At 36.1% G+C, this 22252-nt stretch overlaps 6 non-coding genes across 6 annotated transcripts; 3 read left to right on the forward strand and 3 right to left on the reverse strand.

Moving 5' to 3' along the window:
* Positions 1-288: 288 nt before the first annotated feature.
* On the forward strand, positions 289-359 carry TRNAC-GCA (transfer RNA cysteine (anticodon GCA)). Its single transcript has one exon. It is a non-coding gene; the product is annotated as a tRNA-Cys (tRNA).
* A 3031-nt stretch (positions 360-3390) lies between these two features.
* On the reverse strand, positions 3391-3472 carry TRNAY-GUA (transfer RNA tyrosine (anticodon GUA)). The gene has a single exon. It is a non-coding gene; the product is annotated as a tRNA-Tyr (tRNA).
* Positions 3473-3979: 507 nt separating this feature from the next.
* TRNAT-GGU (transfer RNA threonine (anticodon GGU)) lies at positions 3980-4051 on the reverse strand. The gene has a single exon. It is a non-coding gene; the product is annotated as a tRNA-Thr (tRNA).
* Positions 4052-6533: 2482 nt separating this feature from the next.
* Positions 6534-6604, reverse strand: TRNAG-GCC (transfer RNA glycine (anticodon GCC)). Its single transcript has one exon. It is a non-coding gene; the product is annotated as a tRNA-Gly (tRNA).
* An 824-nt stretch (positions 6605-7428) lies between these two features.
* On the forward strand, positions 7429-7516 carry TRNAS-UGA (transfer RNA serine (anticodon UGA)). Its single transcript has one exon. It is a non-coding gene; the product is annotated as a tRNA-Ser (tRNA).
* Positions 7517-11143: 3627 nt separating this feature from the next.
* On the forward strand, positions 11144-11231 carry TRNAS-GCU (transfer RNA serine (anticodon GCU)). Its single transcript has one exon. It is a non-coding gene; the product is annotated as a tRNA-Ser (tRNA).
* The last annotated feature ends 11021 nt before the right edge of the window (positions 11232-22252 follow it).

The raw sequence follows: 22252 nt of genomic DNA on the forward strand, positions 1-22252 counted from the left end.
AACGGTTCCAATTTATTCTGAATTTTGCAGCCTGTGAATAGAAATCCACTTTTTCTTCTTTTTCATCTCAATAGAAAGAAATGGGAAGTTTTATTGTGTTAACAATGTATGTTTTAAGATAGAATCTATCGAGGAGAATAATAGAAACTGGATCAAAAAAAGCAGGAATAGATTTTTTGAAAAAGATTGGAAAAAAGTAAGTAGAATTATATTCAAAATAAAAGGGGCTTTTCGTAAGAAAACGTGGATGAATACTTGCTGTTTTCTAGATTTTTGATCGGATTTTTTGGCGGCATGGCCAAGCGGTAAGGCAGGGGACTGCAAATCCTTTATCCCCAGTTCAAATCTGGGTGCCGCCTGATCAATAAAATACTTAGGTTTTTTTTATAGTGCTGATCGAATTCGATAAATTTTTACTTCGCATAAGTTCGGGCAAGAGAGTAACTGGGCCTGCCGATACTGGGTTTAGAGAAACCATACCATAGTTCTATCCTCAAACTAGGGTTAGGGTTTGTTTTGACGGTAGTGGCCAAAATGGTTATCAATAGGGGTGAGGTAGTGTTTCCTTATTCTTTTATTATATGAATTTGAATTGGTTCTTAATTGAGATTCGATTTGATAATTTTAAAATACGAGGATAAGATGTCAGAAATCTTGGTATCCAAAGAAAGGTCCCTAAGGGGCATTCTTTTTTTTTTTCAATCTAAGATTCAAGAAGGGACTCCACGAAAGAATATCAAGACTTACTAATTATTATACATTTTTTTATCGTACATCTTATGTTACCTACATACACTAAAGTAAGGACTACTTAATTCTAACGAGAATCAGATTAAATAGGTCGATCAAAAATCAATTTAGGAGTTGTATTATGGATAAAATCTCTTCATTCTTTCATAGAATGATACAAAGCAAGGCTGCAGGGTTTAGGTCAAAAATAAACATTAGGTAAGGTAGGTATCCAATAAATATTTATCTATCGATAATTTTATGGTATATTCGGGCGTCCTTTGCTTAAAAAAAAAAAAAAGAGTAACAAAAGGAATAAAAAATCTTCCTATTCCCGCTTCTTCTATTCAGGACATCATTCCCGTACTCTTTCTTTTTTAAGGAAAAAAGGGCTATAGTATCTCGTATTTTTAATGCTCTCTAATTCTACCAGAATTCCTATAAGAATTTGTTAGGAGTAAATTCCTTGAACTGATTGATCCATGGCCTTAGGGCGGAATCCCTTTTTGACTCTGTACCCTTGATTCCACTATGATTATTGATCAATAGTAGAATAATCCCTTCATAGAAATAGGAGACATAATTTAGATGGATATAGTAAGTCTCGCTTGGGCTGCTTTAATGGTAGTCTTTACATTTTCTCTTTCACTAGTAGTATGGGGAAGGAGTGGACTCTAGGGATACTACTAATTGATTAAGTAATCAAATTGTTGTATCAATTCTTTTCTTTAATGGATCATTTTGCATTAATCATTTTGTCAAACGTTATTCTTTAATCTTTTTCTTTAGTTTTGTTTCACTCCTGTAAGAAACTCTTGTATTGTAAGTTGTAATGTAAGAAAGAGCCATTATACCAATTCAGAATTTCTACTAGAAATGACGAATGGTTAAAAAAAGTTCTATACATAAGAAAATTAGACTTTCTTCCACGGAACTATTCACGGCATATCACACATTTTCCATTTCCTTTTACTTTTTACTATAGTCTATTCTTCATATTATTTTTCTTTCCTTCCATGGATTCTTTGGTCAAGAATTGTCTTAGATTTTTTTATTTTGACCTGATTGAAATTAAGTGGATGCAATGAAAAAAGAAATTGAATTAGACTACTTAACTATTTCAATCTACTAATCTATTCTATGTAGATTCAAAGATAATATAATAGAAAGAATCTAAAGTGTCGTAGAAAAAACTATATGTAGTTCTTTCTACCACACTTTAAGATTCCAACCAGATCCTTTCATTTAAGACTTGGATTTTTTTTATTTAATCCCTTTTTAATTTCTTCAATGATTAATTGGAATTCCAATTAATTATTTTGGCTGACTGTTTTTACATAAATAATAAGTAAAAAAGAAGTAGGAACTAGAATGAACAGTGCAGTAGCAATAAATGCGAGAATATTGACTTCCATAACCTCTTTATTTTTTATTTTCACAATAACTCGGGATGTAATCCCATGGAGAGGAAAAAGGGGTATCTTGTAAATTCAAGGGTAGGGCTTGCATTCTGATAATACTGAATCAATTCAATATTATGAATATCGGATCTATCAAATCAATTCATGGATGAGAGTTATATTTCACGGATGAGAGTTATATAGTATAACATAGGAAGATCCTCTATCCACACTAAGACCAAAATGGGTTTTTTGATTGGATTAGGAATTCCCTCTTTTTTAATCCTTTTCTACTTTTTCTTTTCTATATCTCTAACCCACGAGCTTTCTTAATCTTATACTTTCTTAATCTTATACAATTTCCCTTCCTTTTTCTTATAGTTATACATACAATTATGTATGTATTATATGACCAACTTTCACTTTCTATGGGTCACATAGACATCCAAATAAGCAGTAGAAGTGAGATGGGGAAAAGAGGTCTGAAATAAAAAGGGAATACGATTTATGTATGGATTCCGGTAAAATACCGGTACTCTATTCCATAAGAGTGGAATAGGAAATTAAGATGAGGATGGTATCATCATAAAGAAAGATAGAGTAATATAATATCCTAAATTCTACTAATCCACATATCGTATGTGTGTCTTTCTTTATCGATTGGGAGTAGTGAAAAAAAAATTCCTATATGCCCTCCCTCCCTCTTTAATGAGAGATGCAAAATAAAAAAGTGAAGTAAGGGTGCCCTGTGGGTATTTGATCTTGCTCCCTGCCCCTTTTTTTCATGGAAAAAGGAAATATCAATTTCTCCATTCATTGAACCCTAGTTCGGGACTGACGGGGCTCGAACCCGCAGCTTCCGCCTTGACAGGGCGGTGCTCTGACCAATTGAACTACAATCCCCGCGGGGTGTATGGCATACCCATTCTTAAATAGAACCATAAGAAGATTCGATTCGTCTTTCGTACTCTAAGAAATAGACGAATCATATACTACATACCCACATATTATATTATACGTGGGTATAGTGAGAGTGACATAACTAGTATGTCGTGATTTTTTATCACTAAAAATGGATAATAATCCAGCCTTCAATAAGAAAAACTCTTTTGTTTGTAAGAAAGGAATGAGAGAGATATGGATTAGAAAAAAAAATTTCCCTTTTTTCTTTATCTTTTATTTCTATAGATCAGACATTTTATTTTATGGAAGAAAAACAAAAGGATTTAGTTCATACTCACGAAGCCCTAGATTTTTGGTTTGGGCCGAGCTGGATTTGAACCAGCGTAGACATTGTCAACGAATTTACAGTCCGTCCCCATTAACCACTCGGGCATCGACCCAGGAAGAATTTATTCTAGGGTTTTTGCTAATCTATGATTAACCTCCTTTCATAATACTCCCTACCCCCAGGGGAAGTCGAATCCCCGCTGCCTCCTTGAAAGAGAGATGTCCTGAACCACTAGACGATAGGGGCATCACTAGACGATAGGGCCATATACAACCGCTCGTGATTATACTATAATCATAGTATGAGCAGTTTTTTGGAATTGTCAATATACTCGAAAAGTATAAATAGATCCAAAGCAAAGAGTTTTTCCAACTTTTCTGTTATGTTTTCATCTAGGATTTTTTTTAGTTGATCGTTATAGATTAATTCTCCGTGCTTCATTTAGTGTTCATACCAAAAATGCATCCATCCCGCACTAAGTCATAAAATTCTCTAAAAATATAGAGAAAGTTTCAAAAACAAAGAAAAAAAGTGAATCAATTTAGTAGAAAAGTACTCTATCAGATTCGAACCAACGACTTACGTCTTAGCACGAGATTACTCTACCACTAATTTAAAAAGCCCTTTATCGGATTTGAACCGATGACTTATGCCTTACCATGGCATTACTCTACCACTGAGTTAAAAGGGCTTTTTATTTAATTCAAAAATTAGCCACTTGGATTTCCCATTATGGGTCTACTGCATAATGTACATATTATATATATAATATATAGAGATAGAGAGAGAGACATTATGTAGAGATTGTATATGTATATATCGATATCTTGAGAGCTCAAAATAAAATTAATAAAAAAAAACATACCCTACATAACATATCCAACTCTTCTTGGTTCAGGGTTTTCCGTTTCCGAAGACTAGTAAAATAGGCGGATTCTGGAACCCCAAGGATTCAACGGTATATGGATATGGAAAATATAAGATTTCCGATCCTAGCGGGAAAAGGCGGGGAACAGATACCCAATAGGATATAGGATCCTTGGGAGGAACTTTTGGTAATGGCCTTGATCCTCTATGCTATTTTTTATGTGTTCTTAGTTCTATTGAACTTTTTGCATTCTTTTAAACAAGAATCTAATAAACTAGAATTGAGTCAGTGGAAAAAAGGAGAGAGGAAAGTGTTAAATGGAGAGAGTCGACTAATCAGAGACTTTTAGGATCTTCTTTACATCAGGTAAATCTGTCGGCCCTGTCCGTTTTTTTCTTTAAGTTACGACTCTTTGCTGCTTACTTCTATCAAGCCATAGGGAAAGTCTATGATGAATTTGGAAAACTCATCTCACTCTTACTCTATGGCTCGGACTTAATGGGGGAAGAAAACATCTTCCATAATTTCTTTTTTGTTCAATTCTGGACAAAAAAGAAAAGGAAAAAAGGAATTTATAGGGACAGTGTTACCCCCTATATCCCCTAGTTTATATTGTAGGAATAATAAAACAATTTAGCAGTCTGACACACTTACGTCCTTGCAAAGTAAATAATTATTATTGTAGTCGTAACCGTAGAATAGGATCCTAATCAAAATAAATACATTTGGTTCAGGCGCTATTAGCATGGTAAGAAAAGATTTTTTTTACAGACCAGAGGGGCTATCTAAATCCTAAAGTAAAGGCGAGCGATCGAAGTAGAAGTACCAACGGCTCAGTGTCATGAACCTTCTCCATCTGATTCAATAAGGGGGAATTAGCCTTCTTGTCAAATGGCTATCCTTGACAAAGGGTACCATTTATACCATAATCTACAATGTAGCGGGTATAGTTTAGTGGTAAAAGTGTGATTCGTTCTATTAATAACTGAATTTGAAATGATATACTTAAGGCATCCTTAAGTTTTTTATTTTTATATTCCGATGAAAACTTTAGTTCTTATAAAGGATTAAATCCTTTTCCTCTCAATAGCATATTGAGGAAGAATATACATTCTGGCGATTTGTATCCAAAGACTAATTTAAATTGCATCCAAAATAAAAATAGGATTATGAGTACAGAGTCGCGAAGCATAATTTTGCATTGGATTAAGTATTCCAATTTTGAAAATATGAGTAAAGGATCTATGGATGAAGATACAAAAAAGTTGATTTCCAATCGTAACTAAATCTTCTTAAAATAAGGAATAAGGAAGCCAAATAGCTAAAAAACGATAGTTTTGGTTTACTAGAACCATCCGCATATTGTTTCAGCTCGGTGGAAACCCAATTCTTTTCCTCAGGATCTCTTGAATGAAATTAGGGAACGAAGTAAGTAGATTAGATGAATTTAGATAGAATTTCTATCTCCTACTCTATAAGGATCATCTAGAAAGCGGAGAGCTTTGGTTCCATTCAAATAGAAAAGCTGACATAGATGTTAAGTGGTGAGAATATCCATAAAGGAGCCGAATGAAATCAAAATTTCATGTTCGGTTTTGAATTAGAGACGTTAAAAATAATCAACCAACGTCGACTATAACCCCTAGCCTTCCAAGCTAACGATGCGGGTTCGATTCCCGCTACCCGCTCCATTCTGTATAAAAGGAGTATTCTATTTGTCTAGACATGTTAGAGGCTTGTATTCAAGCCTTTTTTGTCCACCAGTTTCTGGTACTCCAGAGCGGAGTAGAGCAGTTTGGTAGCTCACGAGGCTCATAACCTTGAGGTCACGGGTTCGATTCCCGTCTCCGCACTTAGCAGTCTGTATAAAAGGACTATTCTATTTCTCTAGATATGTATGGTAGAGGGGCGTATCCAACCCTTTTTTATTCATTAGTTCCCGGCCCTAGAGGGCAAAATTGAGCAGTTTGCGAAGTCACTTGCCTTCAAAAAAAGAAGGCGCAAGGCCTCTCCCTACCCTGCAGAAAATAAAAATGAAACGAAAGGGACAGTCTACCTCTCCCTTCCCTTTAAAAAAAGTTTGCCCGTTGTTTGTCTCAGTTAATACCCAATTTTTGGAGCTCTGTTGGCGAGTTCTATTTCTGCCTCTGGAGCGCCCTCTTTTTTTGAGTGGGATGCAAAGGAAGGGTAAGATAGTAAGGGATACGGCACTAGACTAACACCTAATTAATACTTAATTTAATATAAGTAGTTAAACAGTTAACTAGACTAAACTTTTTATCATAGTACTTTGATAAATTAAGCGGGCGAGCGGCGGGAATCGAACCCGTATCTTCTCCTTGGCAAGGAGATATTTTACCATTGAACTACGCTCGCTACGGTATATATTTTATAGCGTATATCCGCCTGGGTCGACCTTCTATGTCTGGGTCGACCGTTTCATTTCATTTTCTATTATATTAGAGTTTTCCTTTTTTTATTATCTGTCAATGAATATTCTAATGGGAATGGAATTTCATAATACTGAAAGAGAAGAGCTAGCAATTCGGAACGCAAATTGCGTTTTAATACGTCTCACTATTCTAATTTTTTAGAAGAAATGGCCTTTATTATTTCTTTTTTATGGGGTTAATAAATATTAACCAAATTTCATTTAAGAAATGAGAGAATTCAGAATAGCTACGAGAAAGACTAGTCCAATCCATAATGATGTACCGGAAAATACAACATTTTTATTATTTGACCAACCATCAGGAGAAGCAAATACAAGGGGTACACTAATTACTAAGACTGAGGAAGTCGCAATTAATGCAAAAACAGCTAATTGGAAAGCAATAGTCATATTTCTAATCCTCCAAGCTACCATCAAATAAAGTTGACTACATATTTGATCCCTCACTTAAACCAAAATTGTAAAAAAATACAAGAAGTAGGAGGGGTTTAATCATGAATCCATTGATTCTTCTCTTTAATTCAAATTTATTACTTAAACCGCTTTTTTATTTGGATATGGGGGTGAGAAGAGATTATTTACTCTTTATTTCACAAGCGGGTATAGCGGATCCTGTATCCGTGTATACAGTATACAGAGATATATCGAAAAGGAACTTGTATCTGATATCTTTCTAGAGGCTAATAAATCTTTTTATTTTTTATATGGCTATGTTCTATTTGTAGGAGTAAAATAAGGATTAGGCTGTGGAGAGATGGCTGAGTGGTTGATAGCTCCGGTCTTGAAAACCGGTATAGTTCTAGGAACTATCGAGGGTTCGAATCCCTCTCTCTCCTTTTGCTTATTGAATACGTTTGTTTCTTTCATTTTTATTTATTTTTTTTTTCTGTCCCTTATCTTTCTTTCATAAAAAGGAATGAATGGCTCGGCTAGATGGAATAACCGAGCCAGAACAGAAAAAAAGTAGAACAGGTATAAATAAGAAAATCTTAGTTAAGAGGGTTCATGTAAAGAACAGGTTCCAAATCACGATCGATTCCCTTTTCAAAACCTGCTGCAGCAGCTCGGGCTCTTCCTGCATGCCATAAATGGCCCACAAAAAAGAAGAATCCTAGAACAAAATGAGAAGTTGATAACCAACTTCTAGGAGAGACATAATTAACTGCATTGATCTCGGTAGCTACGCCACCCACGGAATTTAAAGAGCCTAAAGGAGCGTGGGTCATATATTCTGCTGAGCGTCGTTCTTGCCAAGGTTGTATGTCTTTTTTCAACCTACTCAAGTCCAAACCGTTGGGGCCCCTTAGAGGTTCTAACCATGGAGCACGAAGGTCCCAAAAACGCATAGTTTCCCCTCCAAAGATAACCTCCCCAGTTGGGGAACGCATTAGATATTTACCTAAACCTGTGGGTCCTTGAGCGGATCCCACATTAGCTCCAAGACGCTGGTCTCTAACTAGAAAAGTAAATGCTTGAGCTTGAGAAGCTTCTGGCCCGGTGGGTCCATAAAACTCACTCGGATAAGCTGTATTATTGAACCATACAAAACAACAAGCGATAAAACCAAAGACAGATAAAGCAGCTAAACTATAAGACAAGTAAGCTTCTCCAGACCATACAAATGCACGGCGAGCCCATGCGAAGGGTTTGGTTAAAATATGCCAAATTCCGCCAAATACACAAATAAAACCCAACCATACATGCCCACCAATTATATCTTCTAAATCATCTACACTAACAATCCACCCTTCTCCACCAAAAGGAGATTTTAGTAAATAACCAAATATAACACTGGGACTAAGGGTCAAATTGGTAATTTTTCTTACATCTCCCCCCCCAGGGGCCCAGGTATCATATACACCGCCAAAATAAAGAGCCTTGAGTACTAGAAGAAAAGCACCTAGACCTAACAAAATTAAGTGAATACCCAAAATTGTAGTCATTTTATTTCTATCTTTCCAGACATAACCAAAGAATGGAAAAGATTCCTCAAGAGTCTCGGGTCCCAGAAGCGCGTGATAAATGCCACCGAAGCCTAAGACTGCGGAGGAAATTAGGTGAAGTACGCCAGATACAAAGTACGGAAAAGTATCTAGAACTTCCCCCCCTGGCCCTACTCCCCAACCTAGAGTAGCTAAGTGTGGAAGTAAAATCAACCCTTGTTCATACATGGGCTTTTCTGGTACGAAATGGGCCACTTCAAATAGGTTCATTGCTCCGGCCCAGAATACGATTAATCCGGCATGAGCTACATGAGCTCCAAGCAGTTTACCGGACAAATTGATAAGTCTGGCATTCCCAGCCCACCAAGCAAAGCCGGTGGTTTCTTGGTCACGACCAGCTAAAACGAAAGTTCCATTAAAGAGCGTTTCCACGTGGTAGAACCTCCTCAGGGAATATAAGATTTTCATGAGGCTGATCCTGAGCTGCCATCCACGCACGAATACCCTCGTTTAAAAGAATATTTTTGGTGTAGAAAGTCTCAAATTCAGGATCTTCCGCTGCACGGATTTCCTGGGAAACAAAGTCATAGGCACGTAAGTTCAGAGCCAAGCCAACTACGCCAATAGCACTCATCCATAAACCGGTGACGGGTACAAATAGCATAAAGAAATGTAACCAACGTTTATTGGAAAAAGCAACACCAAAGATTTGGGACCAAAAGCGGTTAGCAGTGACCATTGAATAAGTTTCTTCAGCTTGAGTTGGGTTAAAAGCACGGAAGGTATTTGCACCATCACCGTCCTCAAATAGAGTGTTTTCTACGGTCGCTCCATGAATAGCGCATAGCAGAGCCGCACCTAATACTCCGGCAACTCCCATCATATGAAATGGGTTCAACGTCCAATTATGAAATCCTTGGAAGAAAAGGATGAATCGAAATATCGCTGCTACGCCAAAACTCGGCGCAAAGAACCAACCAGATTGCCCCAGTGGATAAATAAGGAATACAGAAACAAAAACAGCAATTGGACCAGAGAATGAGATTGCATTATAAGGCCGCAATTGAACAGACCGAGCAAGTTCAAATTGGCGTAACATGAAACCTATTAGTGCAAAAGCCCCGTGGAGAGCTACAAAAGTCCATAGACCGCCTAATTGACACCAACGAGTAAAATCTCCTTGTGCTTCGGGCCCCCATAGTAGCAACAAAGAGTGTGCTAAACTATTGGCAGGGGTAGAAACTGCTGCGGTTAAGAAATTACAACCTTCCAAATAGGAACTAGCCAATCCATGGGTATACCAAGAAGTTACAAAAGTTGTCCCTGTAAACCAACCCCCTAAAGCGAAATAAGCACAAGGAAAGAGCAATAGGCCAGACCATCCTACAAAAACGAAACGGTCCCTTCGTAACCAGTCATCCATAGTATCAAATAGATCATTTTCTTCTTTAGGAATTCTACCAAGGGCTATAGTCATAGTGATCCTCCTATTCAATTACTTCAACCATTTCCGAGCACCTCATATCACTTTCCAAGGCATATGATAGTTTTATTATCTGTGGACGATTTCTTTCTCGTTCAATGCCCTTTTTCAATGGTCTCGAAGAGAGAAATTTCCCATTTTTATCTATGGAGTCACAGTCACAACCGAGGTCGTGGTAAATCCATGAATTTGATTCGATTTGTTTTTCTTATACTATTTATTTGTTTTTCTTATACTATAGAAATAGAAATAAATTGTTTTTCTTATACTATAGAAAGAAATAAACCTTTGAATTCAGCATTATTCCAAGACTCCTATTTCAAAGTCTATCTTTTAAGGGAAAAATGCAAATAAAAGTAACCCTTCTTTTCCCATTCCCTCTCTATTGCATGGGTGGAAGAACTAAAATAATAGAGGATTCTGAAAAAAAAAAATGGACCTTCGAAATCCAATTTTATGTGTAGCGCAAAGGAGTTGCGATTTCTTCTTATTCCTATAGAACATCTAGTAACAAGAATATGAAATCGTAAATAGCGAAAAATTCTTGTCTTGCGCGGTCTAAGTCTAAGGAAATAAAAAAAATTCGCTTATACAATTTCATCTACATCGAATTTATATATCAGAATAGCGGATAGAGGCATCATTAAAGGAGTCAGGTCTACTTACTTTATGCTTCTTTCCAATTTTATGGTGGATTTGATAAGAACCCTTTTTGCTTTCTTGATAAATAATCGACAAAAAAAGCGTTTTTTTTATATAACCTGCTTGTTTTATTATAATTATAACAAGTCCTATATGGAAATGCCCGCTAAAGAGAAAATCTATTTGATTGTCTCTCGGCCAATATCGATTTTTAGAAAGAAAAAACAAGAATTTTCTTCTTTTTTTATTAACATTAAGAAAAAAGAATATAATTAAAATGGAATTGGCAATATAATTTTTATAGACTTTTGAAAGAAAAAAAAGGGGTTTTTTGCAACCGTTATTTCTTATTTCTTGCCTATATCATATCACGGAAACCTTTCGCTTTGGAACGTGGAGAGATGGCTGAGTGGACTAAAGCGGCGGATTGCTAATCCGTTGTACAATTTTTTTGTACCGAGGGTTCGAATCCCTCTCTTTCCGCTCCCTTGGATCATTTGGGACTTTCGAATTGGAAAGAATTCTGACCCCCGGATTTTCTCATAGATAAATGTACGAAACAAATCCAATAAGAAAAAAAAAAACTGAATTTTTACTCCTCGCGTCCAGGATTCCGTCCTGGGTCATTAGATAAGAATCCAAAGATAAAGAGTGAAACAAAGAATATCACTACTGTATAAACAAAAAGTTTGAGAGTAAGCATTACATAATCTCCAAGATTTTTTTTTAAGGAATAGATTACCAGTTTTTCCTTACCACACGGATCCACTAGGATGGTTTTTTTTTATACCTAAAAATGCAAAAAAGAATTCTTGAAAAAAATTGCAAGAATTCTTTTATAATAAGCACTCTTATCAATAGCAAAAATAGGGTTAGGTGGTTAGGTATTGTGTAGGTACCTTTAGGTACCTGCTCAACCTAGGTGCAGGGGAGTAGAAAGGCTGATCCAAATTTATTGCTGTAGCTACCCATTCAATGTAGAAGAATTTAAATTTTAGAATCGAAGGTTCATAATATAAAAATATAAAACTTCTCGGCTTTTACCCATTTTAAAATTTTTTTGGAATGAACACATCATTCAATTTGGCATACAGAGTACTAAAGATTTCATCGAAAACTTACAGCAGCTTGCCAAACAAAGGCTAATAGAAAAAAGAATAGAGGTATAACAGGCATAATATCCACGATTGGATTGAAAATAGCATAAGCTTCGGGTAATTTGGCAAAGAAAAAACTAGTAGGATAAAGAACAGAATTAAAACAGATACAGGTTAAACTAAGTATATTAGGCATAACAAGCATTTCATTCTTGTAGAGTAAATAATTGGATTTTTCTTGAGTTATTTTTTTAAGGGAAAGAAGGAAAAGGCAGATTCAAAATCTTTTTTCTTCGGACTTTCCCAAACACAAAATACCTCCTTGTATTCGCACTCTCAAATGAGAGTGGAATAAATTCGACTTTCATATAATATCTTAATAGAATTCCATGTAATGATCAATGCATTTTTTTGATTCTATATTATCCGCATGTGTAGAATACTAGCAAGAGAATATCCCTCCTTTTTTATGTAATTGAAATGGTATTGACGAATAACAAATAAACATACTAGTGTTTATTAGTGTCGCATAAAACCCGAAATGGGGCGTGGCCAAGTGGTAAGGCAGCGGGTTTTGGTCCCGTTACTCGGAGGTTCGAATCCTTCCGTCCCAGATTGTTTCTGATGAAACAAACGGTGAAATCATATAGTATTCCGTACGAGACAAAAGTTTATTAAAGAGAATAATGATATCTTATTCTTTCTCAGAAAACATAATAAAGTCTTAAGTCCAGTCAAATTGACTATCTTTATTTTCATGAAAAAATGGGATCTATCAAGCACATTCAGGATATGCCTCTACTATAAAATCACTTAGTCATATTTTTTTCTTCCTTTTGGTATTCGAGTTGAAGAAGTACGAGAATTCTATAACTACCAAAAACTTTCAATCTTTTCATTGGAATAGTTTATTTAGTTATTATAGTTAATTGTTTTTGGTACTGAAAAAATATATTACTACTAGAATTCTAATTCTAGTAATTAAATTAATTAAACTTTTTTGGAGGTTGATAGTTTATTTATTGAGGAAGAGTCAATCCTTCTTTTCTCACTTCAAGATTGATCATCTCGAGCCATCCGTTGAGGGTGGAAATTTAAGAATAAATAAGTTTTAAGCAAACTTGTTTAGTCGTCTTTTTCAAACTATGTTTCATTCATATGATAGAATTTTAATATGGGTTTAAATAAATTGGATCTTGGCGGAGGCTTCCCGGATAAATACTTACTTTCTTTTATCCATATTGCTCCATAGATAGCAAGTTTTAATTAGTATAAAAAAACTAAACCAATGACTATTCATGATTCCATCCATATTGGATCAATTCTCTATACCACTTTGCAATGAAAAGAGGAATGTTTGTTATGGTAAAACTTCGTTTAAAACGATGTGGTAGAAAGCAACGTGCGACTTGAAGGACATGATCGATTGTGGATTTTGCTATCCATCATTTTCCATAGTAATGAAAATGCTCTTGGCTCGACATAGCCTGTTCTATTCGTTCCGAACCAAATTTGCGCTGGGTTTAAGTAACATAGTACACGATGGAGCTCGAGAGGACAGAATTTTTTTTATCAAGGGAAAGAATCTAGGGTTAGTGAAAACTAATAAATTAGGCCAACTTTGTCAGTCTATCCTTAATATAGAAATAAATCGAAAGGTTAAAATAAGAAGAAAGTCCAATAAAAGTATATCAGAATCAATCCCTCTTATTAGATTTCTATAGAAGAGATAAATGCTTTATCGAAGGAAATAAGAAAAAAGGGTATGTTGCTACTCTTTTGAAAGAAAAAAATAGGAATTCCCGAAGTAATGTCTAAACCCAAGGATTTCACAAATCAAAGATAAAGGATTCCAGAACAAGTAAACACAATTTTCAATTGTCTCAACAACAGAGTTGGATTAGAATAAGGAATAAAAGTCAATTCGTTCGAAATGAGACAAAGAAAAGAGTTTAAAGACGACTCAAAAATTTTGGAAGGATTTTGCCTTCGAAGTTTGTCAGGCAAAATTAGCCCACTTGAGTCATGAGTATAAATGAAATTTGTTTTTTCTGTAAGGAAATTAATGCACGTCATAGTCTAATTTCTATTATTATCGACAGAAATTCGAATCATTTTCTCGAGCCGTATGAGGAGAAAACCTCATATACGTTTCTAGGGGGGGGCGTTGTTTATCTACATCTATCCCAATAAGCTGTCTATCGAATCGTTGCAATTGATGTTCGATCTCGAAGAGAAGGAAGAGATCTTCAAAAAGTAGGTTTTTATGATCCGATAAAGAATCAAACTTGTTTAAATGTTCCAGCTATTCTCTATTTCCTTGAAAAGGGTGCTCAACCAACAAGAACTGTTTATGATATTTTAAGGAAGGCAGAATTCTTTAAAGAAAAAGAAAGAACTTTGAGTTAATTGAAGAACTAAATGAATCAAAAAATAGGATAGGAGAAGATTATTAGTATTCCTAGTTGTCTAATTATTTAGACACAATTTACCTCTTTTTTAATCCTATTTGGATTTATATTATATCGTGCCAATCCAACATAAGCCCCTATTTTATTTACTTTTTCTATCTAATTTGTTTTCTTACCATTGTATTTCCATTGACAAAGGTCTATTGAACAAATAGAATTTGTAGATAGATGGGTCTCTTTATCCTCACTCCATATTCAATTTTTCCGCCTACACTTCGCTCAAATGATAAGGGTGTTCCTCTTGCATGTATTCTCATACAATATAATATATATTTTTTATAATATATATTTTTTGTTAATAAAAATCGCTAAAAATAAGGAGAATTTGGCCATCGTGATTAGGGTCGCTCTTTTTTTAACTTTACTTTAGTGGAATTTCACCGGACCTGTTCGTTTTGGCATTTGAGTGTTTTTCATGGTCGATAAAAAAAATCTTTTGATGTCTTGCTAGTTCAATGTTTTGACAGAAGCGCGCGGTGTAATTCCATTGATTTTTGGATTTCGATCGTATCTAAGATCCTTTTTTTATCTGGGTTGCTAACTCAATGGTAGAGTACTCGGCTTTTAAGTGCGACTATGATCTTTTACACATTTGGATGAAACAACAAATTCGTCCAGACTCTTGGTAGAGTCTAGAAGACCACGACTGATCCTCAAAGGTAATGAATGGAAAAAATAGCATGTCGTAATAAAATCAATCTTTTTTGAATGGAATCCAAAATTACGATTTTCTGGGTCTAATGAATAAATGGATAGAGCCTGGCTCCAATTCTGGTAAAATAAAAAGCAACGAGCTGAACTTCCTAATTGGAATGATTCCCCGCTCTAATTAGACGTTAAAAATAGATTAGTGCCGGATGCGGGGAAAGGTTGGGTTTTCCTATGAGTGGACCCTTTATTTTTTCTTTTTTTTTTTAGAAATCCTAATTATTCTTGATTATGGATTGAATAAGGGATGTTATGGATTGAATGTGTAAAAGAAGCAGTATATTGATAAAGAGGCTGTATTCCAAAGTCAAAAGAGCGATTGGCCTGCAAAAATAAAAAACTTGTTCTGTTCTTTTTTTTTAATTAGAACAAACATAAACTAATTGGGTAGAAAAGGAGCAGAAAAAGATCTGTGGATTAGACTCCCTTTCTTTCCAGGGTTTGTATTAAAAATGCAACACCCTGTTCTGACCATATTGCACTATGTATCATCATTCGATAAACCGAGAAATGCTTCTTCTCTCTGATTCAAGTAGAAATACAAATGGAAAAATTCGAAGGGTATTCAGAAAAACATAAATCTCGTCAACAATACTTTGTCTACCCACTTCTCTTTCAGGAATATATTTATGCATTTGCCCACCATTATGGATTAAATGGTTCTGAACCTGTGGAAATAGTTGTTAGTTGTAATAACAAGAAATTTAGTTCACTACTTGTGAAACGTTTAATTATTCGAATGTATCAGCAGAATTTTTTGGATAACTCGGTTAATCATCCTAACCAAGATCGATTATTGGATTACAAAAATTATTTTTATTCTGAGTTTTATTCTCAGATTCTATCTGAAGGGTTTGCGATCGTTGTGGAAATCCCATTCTCGCTACGGGAATTTTTTTGTCTGAAAGAAAAAGAAATACCAAAGTTTCAGAATTTACGCTCTATTCATTCAATATTTCCCTTTTTAGAAGACAAATTTTTGCATTTGGATTATCTATCACATATAGAAATACCCTATCCTATCCATTTGGAAATCCTGGTTCAACTCCTTCAATACCGTATCCAAGATGTTCCATCTTTGCATTTATTGCGATTCTTTCTCAACTATTATTCGAATTGGAATAGTTTTATTACTTCAATGAAATCCATTTTTTTTTTTCAAAAAGAAAATAAAAGACTATTTCAATTCCTATATAACTCTTATGTATCAGAATATGAATTTTTTTTGTTGTTTCTTCGTAAACAATCTTCTTGCTTACCATTAGCATCTTCTGGAACTTTTCTGGAACGAATCCACTTTTCTAGGAAGATGGAACATTTTGGGATAATGTACCCTGGTTTTTCTCGGAAAACCCTATGGTTCTTTATGGATCCTCTTATGCATTATGTTCGATATCAAGGAAAGGCAATTCTTGCATCAAAAGGCACTTTTTTTTTGAAGAAGAAATGGAAATGCTACCTTATCAATTTCTGGCAATATTATTTCTGTTTTTGGACTCAGCCGCGAAGAATCCATATAAACCAATTAGCAAACTCTTGCTTCGATTTTATGGGGTACCTTTCAAGTGTACAAAAAAGTTCTTTGTTAGTAAGGAATCAAATGCTGGAGAATTCATTTCTAATAGATACTCGAATGAAAAAATTCGATACCATAGTCCCCGCTACTCTCCTCATAGGATACTTATCAAAAGCTCAATTTTGTACTGGATCGGGGCATCCTATTAGTAAACCCATTTGGACAGATTTATCAGATTGGGATATTCTTGATCGATTTGGTCGGATATGTAGAAATCTTTTTCATTATCATAGTGGATCTTCGAAAAAACGGACTTTGTATCGACTAAAGTATATACTTCGACTTTCATGTGCTAGAACTTTAGCTCGTAAACATAAAAGCACGGTACGAACTTTTATGCAACGATTGGGTTCGGCATTTTTAGAAGAATTTTTTATGGAAGAAGAGCAAGTTTTTTCTTTGATGTTCACCAAAACAACTCTTTTTTCTTTCTGTGGATCACACACTGAGCGTATTTGGTATTTGGATATTATACGTATCAATGACCTGGTCAACCCTCTTAATTAATCATTAGACGAAATTAAGAAACAGGAAAGGGTTGATAAATGATCAAGAAAAAACTTTTCTATTTTTCATTCTGAAATGTTCTTTTTATTATAATAAAGAGTAGGTGAATCAACTTACTAATTAAAAAAATTAGTAGAACTTCCTCTTTGGAATAGAAATTGGCTATTTCTACATAGGGAAAGTCGTGTGCAATGAAAAATGCAAGCACGATTTGGGGAGGGATTTTTCTCTATTGTAACAAGGAAGAATTATCTACTCCATCCGACTAGTTCCGGGTTCGAGTCCCGGGCAACCCATATAGAAAAGACCCATCAAAGTTTTTCACTTTGACTCACTTCATTTACAAATACAAAATTATTGGTTTGGTTAATTTAGTTATATGGATAGCTAATCTTTGGGCTGACTTGGTTGACATTGGTATATAGTCTATGTTATACTGTTAAATAACAAGCCTTCTATTATCTATATTCTAGTTAATACGTGTGCTTGGGAGTCCTTGCAATTTGAATAAACCAAGATCTTACCATGACTGCAATTTTAGAGAGACGCGAAAGTACAAGCCTGTGGGGTCGCTTCTGCAACTGGATAACTAGCACTGAAAATCGTCTTTACATCGGATGGTTCGGTGTTTTGATGATCCCTACCTTATTGACCGCAACTTCTGTATTTATTATCGCCTTCATCGCTGCCCCTCCAGTAGATATTGATGGTATTCGTGAGCCTGTTTCTGGTTCTTTACTTTATGGAAACAATATTATCTCTGGTGCTATTATCCCTACTTCTGCGGCGATCGGATTGCACTTTTACCCAATTTGGGAAGCTGCATCTGTTGATGAGTGGTTATACAATGGTGGTCCTTATGAGCTAATTGTTCTACACTTCTTACTTGGTGTAGCTTGTTATATGGGTCGTGAGTGGGAACTTAGTTTCCGTCTGGGTATGCGTCCTTGGATTGCTGTTGCATATTCAGCTCCTGTTGCAGCTGCTACTGCTGTTTTCTTGATTTACCCTATTGGTCAAGGAAGCTTTTCTGATGGTATGCCTTTAGGAATCTCTGGTACTTTCAACTTTATGATTGTATTCCAGGCAGAGCACAACATCCTTATGCATCCATTCCACATGTTAGGTGTAGCTGGTGTATTCGGCGGTTCCCTATTCAGTGCTATGCATGGTTCCTTGGTAACCTCTAGTTTGATCAGGGAAACTACTGAAAATGAATCCGCTAATGAGGGTTACAAATTTGGTCAAGAGGAAGAAACTTATAATATTGTGGCTGCTCATGGTTATTTTGGCCGATTAATCTTCCAATATGCTAGTTTCAACAACTCTCGTTCTTTACACTTCTTCTTGGCTGCTTGGCCTGTAGTAGGAATCTGGTTCACTGCTTTAGGTATTAGTACTATGGCTTTCAACCTAAATGGTTTCAATTTCAACCAATCTGTAGTTGATAGTCAAGGTCGCGTTATTAATACTTGGGCTGATATCATCAACCGTGCTAACCTTGGTATGGAAGTAATGCACGAACGTAATGCTCACAACTTCCCTCTAGACTTAGCTGCTGTTGAAGTTCCATCTATTAATGGATAAGGTTTTTCTGCTAACATATAAGAATTTTTGAAGACAGAAATACCCAATATCTTGTTCTAGCAAGATATTGGGTATTTCTGTCTTTATTTTGAATCTTTTTTTCTTCTTAATCTTTCTATTCAGAATTCAGTTAACGACGAGATTTAGTATCCTTTCTTGCATTTTCATAACTCGTGAAATGCCGAGTAGGCACGAATTCCCCCCAATTTGCGACCTACCATAGGATTTGTTATGTAAATAGGTATATGTTCCTTTCCATTATGAATCGCGATTGTATGGCCAACCATTGTGGGTAGAATGCTAGATGCCCGGGACCACGTTACTATTGTTTCTTTCTCCTCCTTCATATTGACCTTTTCTATCTTTGCCAATAAATGATGAGCTACAAAAGGATTCGTTTTTTTTCGTGTCACAGCTGATTACTCCTTTTTTCCTTTTTAAAGAGTGGCATTCTATGTCCAATATCTCGATCGAAGTACGGAGGTCAGAATAAATAGAATAATGATCAATGGAAAAAAGAAAAAAAAATCCTTTAGCTGGATAAGGGGCGGATGTAGCCAAGTGGATCAAGGCAGTGGATTGTGAATCCACCATGCGCGGGTTCAATTCCGTCGTTCGCCCATCGCATTATTGCAAATTCCAAAAATGCAATTTTCCATATTCCTAGTTACGTATTTACTTACGGCGACGAAGAATAAAACTATCGCTATATTTTTTCCTTTTCTAGTTCTTCTTCCAAGCGCAGGATAACCCCAAGGGGTTGTGGGGTTTTTTTCTACCAATGGGAGCTTTCCCTTCACCGCCCCCATGGGGGTGGTCCACAGGGTTCATAACTACCCCTCTTACTACGGGGCGTTTACCTAGCCAACACTTAGATCCGGCTCTACCAAAACTTTTTTGGTTCACCCCAACATTACCCCACTTGTCCGACTGTTGCTAAGCAGTTTTGGGATACTAAACGGACCTCCCCAGATGGTAATCTTAAAGTGGCCGATTTACCCTCTTTTGCAATGAGTTTCGCTACAGCACCTGCTGCTCTAGCTAATTGCCCACCCCTTCCACGTGTGATTTCTATGTTATGCATGGCCGTGCCTAAGGGCATATCGGTTGAAGTAGATTCTTCTTTTCTCTCAAAAAACCCCTTCCCAAACTGTACAAGCTTCCTTCCAAAGCATACGGCTTTCTAGATGTATATGACGATCTCTAGACAGATGGATCTTATATGAATCATATGATGAAGTACCACATGAGTGGATATATAGGAAAGGAATCCAAATCTGCCGAATCGCTCATGTTATGATCTTCTACATCCTAGGTCTCTGCGTTCCGTCATCTGGCTTATGTTCTTCATGTAGCATTCAGATCGAATGACTCTATGAAATACGTCGATACTTCCACATATTATGGGTAACGTAGGAGACATCCCTATTTTCCCCCGGGGGTCTTAATTACCACTGACTTAGCTTTCAATTTGCCTCTGACCATCAAATTAAATGTGAATAAACCCCGTCCTCCTCTCTTTGAAACAAGGGCGCTTCCGGTTCTGTGCGTGCTTCAAACAATTTGTCTTCTCCATATTACCATATCTCTAGAGCCAATAATTTTCTATGAGGAACTACTGAACTCAATCACTTGCTTGCCGTTACTCAACAGTTTTCTGTTGAGGTCTATCCCGTAGAGGTAGTCAAATTGGATCAGTGATCGATTTCTAGGTTTCGTCGTAAACCTAATTGGTTACTTCCAATTACGTAAATCAATAGTTCAAACCGCACTCAAAGGTAGGGCATTTCCATTGATATAGGAACTTTGTACCAGAAACAATAGTATCTCCAATTATAGCCCCTCTGGGATGTAAAATATATCTCTTCTCACCATCCCCATAGTGTATGAGACAAATGTATGCATTTCGATAGGGTCGTATTCTATGGTTACGATTCTACCAGATATGTCTTTTTGATTCCGTCGAAAATCTATTTTACGGTATAGGCGCTTATGACCTCCCCTCTATGCTTGCGGTAATGATTCCTCTGAATTACGACCTTTACCACAACGGTGCCGTCCATGGATCAAATTATTTCGTGGATTGGATTTCACTTGCCTGTCTACGGTTCCCTTGCGTGTGCTCGGGATAGGTGTTTTGTATAAATGTTTCGCCGTATTATTAAGTATTCTCCTTTAGTTTTTTTCTCTATCTAGAAGTGGAATAGAATAACCCGGTTGAAGGGTAATGATCATACGTCTGTAATGCATTGTATGGCCCAGAATAGGTCCTATTCTTCTACCTTTTCCAGGTAGTCGATGGCTATTCACAGCTACCACCTTAACACCAAAGAAGAGTTCGACCCAATGCTTTATTTCTGTCTTAGTGAATCCCGATTCGACATTAAAAGTATATTGATTCTTTCCCAATAAACGAAGACTTTTTCTGTAAATACTGCGTATTTGATTCCATCCATAAATCGACTTTCCTCCTATGCTCTGAGTTCCAGTATCGATAAGAATCGAGTTCTTATTGTTCTTATGTTATGGTATGAATATACCATACCAATTCGTTATGTATGGATGATGATGAGATTCCATGGATAGAGAGCCAGTTCCAATAGACTTATGGAATGTTCCCGTTCGTGTGCATCCAGCAGAATTGAACCCGCAAATTTACCAATTATGAGTTGGGCGCTTTAACCATTCAGCCATGGATGCTTAACAGGGATCATCGTACATCGTAAATAACCAATTTTCATATAGAAAGACATATCATAGAAAAATGAAATCGAAAATATTCCGAGATGGCAAATATTCGGAGATGACTATGAAAACACCTCTCTGGATCCTCGAATTGAAAGAGAGATGAGAGGGATCAAGAATCCTAATTCTCGCTATTTGAATGGATCCAATTCTATTGAGTCTGACTCATAGTGATCATTTCTCTTTAGCAAAGAATGACCTTGGTTATCAAAGGATTGAACAACCGGGATCCATTTACTTATGATACCTAGTTGGCATTGATAACAAGGATCTAATGAATTATGAGTTTAATAGATCCTCTTTAGCAGAAAGACGTATATTCCTTGCTCATTATCAGACAATCACTTATTCCCAAACCTCGTGTGGGACTAATCGTTTTCATTTACCATCTCATGGAAACCCTTTTCGTTCCGCTTAGCCCTATCGGGTATTTTAGTGATAGGTTCTGTAGGAACTGGACGATCCTATTTGGTCAAATACCTAACGAAAAATTACGATTTTCCTTTCATTAAGGTACGAGGGCTTCTTATTCCACAAGAACGAAAGCACCTTTTCATTCTTTCATATACTAGGGGGTTTTTACTTGGAAAAGGACAATGTTCCATACTAAAGGATTCGGGTCCATAACCACGAGTTCCAGTGCACTAGATCTTGTAGCACTTAGCAACGAAGCCCTATCCATTAGTATTCCACATAAGAAATCCATTCTAGAAAAAAATACAATTAGATTAGCTCTTCATAGACAAACTTGGGGTTTGCGAGCCAAGGTAAGATCGGCTCGGGATCATGGGACCCTTTTCTATCAGATAGGAG

This window comes from Triticum urartu, unplaced genomic scaffold (assembly GCF_056163025.1).
Source record: "Triticum urartu cultivar PI428250 unplaced genomic scaffold, HENAU_Tu73 scaffold2, whole genome shotgun sequence".
In the NCBI taxonomy this organism is placed as follows: Eukaryota; Viridiplantae; Streptophyta; class Magnoliopsida; order Poales; family Poaceae; genus Triticum; species Triticum urartu.